Raw genomic sequence first — 7009 nt, 5'->3', positions numbered from 1 at the left:
TGCCCCCATTTTATGCCCATCAACGTGCATCAAATAAATTTTTTTTAATTGAGGTCACATTGCTTTATAACATTAACATCACATAAATTTACCTGTGCTTTCAGACAGACCATTTCTACAGGGGTGAGCCGGCTTGGGTGATATACAAGCCAAGCTACGCCTGTGTCCTTATCTACACTTGTATAATTCCACTGGTTGGAGATCTCCATTCAATGGACCCTCTGCTTTCTCCTACAAAGCCTTTTGTACGTAAGAATAGAAACAACGTGTGATGTCCTCCATGTCAAGATGGCTTACTAACCCTTTATCAGTCTAAGATATTATTTGAGCTATTTGTAGCATTTAGACCCACCTGATATTTTTTCTAGGCTGTCTTTTCGACCAAAGAGGAGACAGAAACTTGGTCCCTAACAGTGCTGCAACTGTGTAAGTGACTCACCTCACTACCTCTTAGCTGCTAGTTGTAGTCTAGCAAGTTCTATCAGCTGCTGACCATGGGAGTGGGGGATGGTGTTTGACTGTAGATTTGCTTTCTATGGGACTTTATATCATCATCACCATCACCACCACCACCACTACTATAACCTGCTACTAGTTCACCCAGTAAATGCTCCACGGAATTGGAAATGTGGTCATTCTTTACCAATTCACAAGACTTCCCTGTAGACTCCTGGAAGTTCCCTTTGTTTTTTTTTTGTTTTTTTTTTTACAGAGAATCAACAAAGGCACGACATGTCCTCCCTCCCCCCTCCTATCCACATTCTTATTTCCTTCTTTCACTTCCTTCTGCCAGTTCACGGCAATAATTCTCCCTCTTACTCAGTCCTCAATGACTGCTGATCCTTAGCACTAGGACAGGGGACAGCCCAGACTCCCAGGAACGTTATCAAGCTAGATACATAATGAGTCAGAATTGTATACAGTGATGTGTGTTGTGTGTGGTTCAGCTGGACTATGACACTTGATAACTCACTCATCCTGAGTAGGAGTACCAATGAAATTAAGTTTGTGATATTTAGTTCATTCTTCTCACACACTTTGATTTTTCTAGAGATATCTCAGGAGTCTCTATTGGGATGTACAGGTATTTCCAAAAAGGCAAGCAGTCTCAGTGTGTATTTTCCCTTTTTTATTTCCTTATCATGCGATAGTTCCCAACCAGCAACATGAGAACCCACAGCGACAGTCCTGTTTGACTCTGTCCAGTTACCAGGAGAGGGAACTTCCTCACAATTGTATATGTATACTTGGTTGCTTCAGAGATGTCATTGAACATGAACACCGTCTGAAAAAATCTCTCAGGCTTCATCAGGGCTGTTGCCTACACTGTAAATGACCCATCATAAAGACCCCACCCCTCTCTGATGCTGATAAGGCTAAGGTTAAGGTCCGTCTCTGTTTGCCACACTCTATTTTCTTCTGTATAGGCCAGAATACAATCTCTGAAACCAACCAGTTCCTCTCTCAGCTGGCTCTAAGAATACTGTATTCTTTTTACAGTGTTGAATGGTTAAATCATACACAACATAAATGCCCGATACTTATTAATGATCATGACTCAATCATTCAGGTCGTTATTAAACTGAGACTGGTCACCCCATAGCGCCTACTTTACCATATGCTTCAAGAGACAGCACTTCCACCTCTCTCTACAAAGACTGCCACCACCACTACACTCTGCGGGAGACGGCAGAAGCTCCTTGACCTTCCTACTAACTACTCAAAATTCACAGTTTAGGCCGATTTCCCATCTCCCTCCAAGAGCCTGTCAGGCTAATCCCATCGTACCTCATATTCCCATTTACCTCAGTCACTGCCAAAAGAACAAGCCTTCTAGGTTACCCAACATCGACATTGGATAATCATCCCAGTACCCTTGAGTTCATCACCTAATCTGATCCAACCCCTCCCCAAACTCTTCCACTGTGCCCTTTGCAACTCCAGATTGTTCACCATCAAACATCCTGGTAGCCTCCTCTTCTCTGAACATTGCCTCCACCTCCCGGCAGTTAGGAAACCTGGTTGCCCCTGATTACTTGTCCTGAGCAGCCCTCTCAGGTAGAAGTTGTTTTTACTTTTCCCCTCATATCCCAGGCACCTCAGGGCCAGGAGGTGTAGTGGGTGTTCTGCTTGCCATTTCCAAACCATTTCTTTACTTTCCTTCTTCTAAACATCCAGCTCCTTTGAAGCTCCTGTTCTCATCTCCTATCCTTTCAGTTCACTTACTCAAGAGTTCCATTGTTACAGTTCTTCAACCTTGTCTGACAGCCACTTCTTCTGTCTCCTTGTCTTCACTTCCAAACTCTGCATAGGTTCTGTGGCTCAGCATTTTCATCCCACTTCTGCAAACACCTTCCACAATAATCTTGTCCTCTCTCTTCTGTCATATCGGCCTGGAATCTCCCATTCTGGTTGAACCCAACTCCCTACCCTCTCAGAGCCTGCACCCAGCTGGTCATTGCTGGAGAAAATCACACAATGTAGCTTATGGATTTCACTTTGAATTGGTGACACTAAACCTCAAATGAACACTCCACAGTGCCTGGCAAATACTACCAAGTTTTCCAGGAAAGTTCATTTTCCCACTCTAAAATGGCTTTCTCATTTTTTCCTCAAAATCTCCCATATTGCAAAGCTTTAAGGAAAAATAGAATGTTTACATAGCCTCAACATATCTCCCTCAGAATATTTATTATAACTCTGATGGTTTTAACATATGTCCGCAAGTTCTTTTACATTCCTCCATTTAGGAGATGGTGCTTAAATTCCCTCCCCTTGAGTGTGGGCTAGATATGGTGACTGACTTCAAATAAATAGAGTATGAAAAGAAAAAGGTAGCAACTTTACAGTGGGAAAACCTGGCAGATACCCCCTTATACAAGTGATCCAAGTAATCCAATGATAAAGTATCCAAGTCATAAATCATGTTGATATCATGTGTCCCCTGATATGATTTAATCAGAAGGGCATAACCCCTCTGTGGCATTCTTCTCCCAAACCCATAACCTCAGTCTACTCATGAGAAAACATCAGACAAACCCCAACTGAGGGACATTGCACAAAACTGTACTGTACAAAAGAGTACTGACCAGTACTCTTCAAAAGTGTCAAGATCATGAGAAAAAAGAAAAGACTGAGAAATTGTCACAAATTAAAGGAGACTAAGGAGATATGACAATTAATGCAATATGGGATCTTGGATTGGATCCTGGGACAGTAAAAGATCATTAGTGGAAAAAGTGGGAAATTCCGTGTAAAATCTATAGCTTAGTTAATAATGTACCAATGTTAAGTCCTTTATGGTTATGTAAGATGTTAACACTAGGGGAAACTGGGTAAAGGGCATGTGGGAACTCTGTACTAAATTTTCAACTCTTCCAGAGATCTAAAATTATTTCAAAATAAAAATTAAAAATAATAACTCATGTCTCCTCATCCTCATGCCCTTCTTTCAGTTGGTGACCTCACCTCATACATCCTTGATAAAATAAAAGTTTCAGAGAACTCTTTCATTCTCCCACCACCACATTAGCCAGTACACCTGCATCTGCCTCTATCCTTCCATTAGAATAGGAAATGTGTCCCTGTTCTTCTCAAAGTCTAACCCCTCCACTCTGGGTCCCATTCTCTCTTCCCTCTCCGTTTCTCATGGATGTCCCTTCTTCATTTATTCCTCTTCTCTCCTCCTTTATCAATCTCCCCTCTCTTCTGGAACATCACCATGTAAACATATTATCTCTCAGATTAATAAGACTCTTCCTTCAGTCCTCATGTTTCTCATTAACCCCTTGGAAAACAGTTTGCAAGAGTTATTTGTGTTTGTTCTCTCTTCTTCTTGATTGCTATTTCCCGTCAATTTTTCTCCACACTGGCCATGATTCCACTGAAATTACCAAATCCATGGACTGTTCTATGTCATCTTACTTGATTTCTCAGCAGCATTCAGCACAGTTGACCATTAAGTGTATTTTGAAAACCCTTTCTCTTGACTTCTGTGACACCCCTTCTCCTAGCTTATTCCTACTTAATTGGCCACTGCTTCTCAATGTTCTTTCCTGGCTCCTCTTCAACTCAACCCCTAAATGATGGGGTACCTTAACTTCCGTCCTGAACCTTTCTTTGTCTCTTCCTACACTCTTTCCCTAGTTACTTCATATACTCCCTTAGCTTTAAAATACTACCTTTACGCAGATGACTCCCCTATGAATTTAGACTTACATATGCCACATCCCTACATAACATCTCTGTTGGGATGATTAATGGACCACTTGGACTTTTTCCCCCAGGTTCCTTCCTCCCCTAATCTTCCCCTTGTCGGCAAATGGCACCATCATCCTCCACAGCTACTTAAGCTAAGAACCTAAGGGTCATCTTTGATTCCGCACTTACCCTCATATCTCACATAGGCATTAGTAAGTCCTATCTGCTCTAACTCCAAAGATATATCTCTTATGTATTGATAATTCTCTCCATCTTCACTGCCACTACTCTTGTCCAAGTTAGCATAATTTCTCACCTGGACTACTGCAATAGCCTCTTAATTCATCTCCCTTCTCACACTCTGCACCCTTACAATGCATTCTCTACAAAGCACCTAGAAGTAATCTTTTTACAATGTAAGTCATACCTGTCGCCTGCTTCTCTCCCTACCTTAGAATAAAATCCAAACTTCTTACCATTCCTTAAGGCGTTGCATGAGCTGATTCCTACTCTCAAGCCCTTCCCCTCTCAATCACCAAATTCTGGTCCCATAGACCTTGTTTCTGCTCTTCTAGCATACTTTGTGTACAGTCTACATTTTTCTATCATATCTATAGCAATATTGAATTAGGTCAAATATGTTGCTGAAATCAAGGTATGCTATTATTTAAGGCAGTAGTCTTAATCAGAAGTGGTACTGCCTTCCCCAGAGGGCTACAAATATATGAAAGCCTTTTGGGGTCATCCAAATGACTGAGTGGATTGAGTGGGCAATGGCTAATTTCCGCGAAATATTTTGAAGACTATCTTATCCAAAATTTGAATAATGCCCCATGTTGAGACACCTAGGCTAAGGCATTCTTGTGTCCATGAAAAGACAGTAACAAGAATGTTTATGGTAATTTTATTCATAATAGCCCCAAACTGAAAACATCCCAGGTGTCCATCAATAGGAAAATGGATAAACAAAATGTGGCATATTCATACAATTGAATACTGCTCAGCAATAAAAGAGAACAAATTTTCAGCACATGCAACATGATGAATCTCAAAAAATCATGCTGTGCGAAAGAAGCTTTACACAAAAAATTACATATGGTTTGATTCCACTTGTATGAAAGTTCTAGTGGGACCAGCTACATAATTTCCAAGGCCCAGTACAAAATGAATATGTAAGCCCCTTGTTAAAATATGAAGAATTTCAAGATTATTACTGCAGAGCATTATACCAAGTGTGGGGTCCTTCTAAGCATGGGGTCCTAGGTGACTACATGCTCGTGAAGCTGGCCTTGAGTGCTAGAATAGGCAAACTAATTTAAGGTGGAAGAAAATTAGAATTGGGATTGCATCTGGAAAGAGCAGGGGTTGATTGGAAAGGGAAAAATAGAACTTTCTGGAAATGATGGTTATATTTATATTGACAAGAGTCTGTATCACAGGTGTACTCATTTGTCAAACTTATTTAATATTACACCAAAATTTTTTTCTTACTGTTTTTCTGCAAAAGAAAAAAACCTCTAAACAAACACTGATCTCTAGTTAATGATATACATACTGAAGTAGTTAGAGGAAAAATACATACTGAAGTCTGCAACTGACTTGGAAATGCATCAAAATAACAAGACAGATAGGTTGATAGATGGATAGGTATGTGATAAAGCAAGTACAGTAAAACGTAGGATATTTCAACACTCTTCTCTCAATAATTGATAGAAATAAACACAAAATCAGAAGGAATATACAAGACCTAAACCATACCATCAACCAACTTGAACACTCCACCTAACAAAATACTTATGCTTTTCAAGTGCACATGGAATATTCACCAAGATAGATCATATACTGGGTTATAAAACAAGTCTTTGTTGTGTGTGTGTGTGAGGAAGATTAGCCCTGCGTTTACATCCATTGCCAATCCTCTTTTTGCTGAGGAAGATCAACCCTGAGCTAACAACCGTGCCCATCTTCTTCTACTTTATATGGGACACTGCCACAGCACGGCTTGACAAGCGGTGCGTCAGTCTGCGCCCGGGATCCAGACCTGCGAATCCCCTGCAGCTGAAGTAGAGTGCGCGAACTTAACCACTACACCACCAGGCCGGCCCCTAAAACAATTCTTAATAAATTTAGGATTGAAATCACCCAGAGTTTGTTCTCTGATTCCACTGAAATTAAACTAGAAATCCATAACAAAACGATATCTGGGGGGCTGGCCCGTGGCTTAGCGGTTAAGTGCGCATGGGCTCTGCTACTGGCAGCCCAGGTTCGGATCCTAGGCACACACCAACGCACGGCTTGTCTGGCCATGCTGAGGCAGAGTCCCACAACAGCAACTAGAAGGATGTGCAACTATGACATACAACTATCTACTGTGGCTTAGGGGAAAAAAAGGAGGAAGATTGGCAATAGATGTTAGCTCAGGGCTGGTCTTCCTCAGCAAAAAGAGGAAGATTGGCATGGATGTTAGCTCAGGATGTTTTTTTTTGTGATCTTCCTCGCAAAAAAAAAAAGGTATCTGGAAAATCTCTAAATATTTGGAAATTAAACAACACACTGCTAAATAACCTATAAGTCAGTGAAAAATCATAAGAGAAACTAGAAAATATTTTTAACTGAATGATAAATATAACACAACATATAAAAATGTGTGGAATGCAGCTAAAGATGTGCTGAGAAGGAATATTATAGGTTTAAATGCTTATGTTCTAAAAGAAGAAAAGTCTAAAATTATCTAAGCTTTCATCTTAGGAAGTTAGAAAAAGGACAGCAAATTAAATCCAAATAAGTAGAAAAAAGGAAATAATAAAAA

This window comes from Diceros bicornis, chromosome 12 (genome assembly GCF_020826845.1).
Source record: "Diceros bicornis minor isolate mBicDic1 chromosome 12, mDicBic1.mat.cur, whole genome shotgun sequence".
NCBI lineage: Eukaryota > Metazoa > Chordata > Mammalia > Perissodactyla > Rhinocerotidae > Diceros > Diceros bicornis.
The sequence above is the reverse complement of the archived record's forward strand: the minus strand, read 5'-3'. Positions refer to the sequence as shown.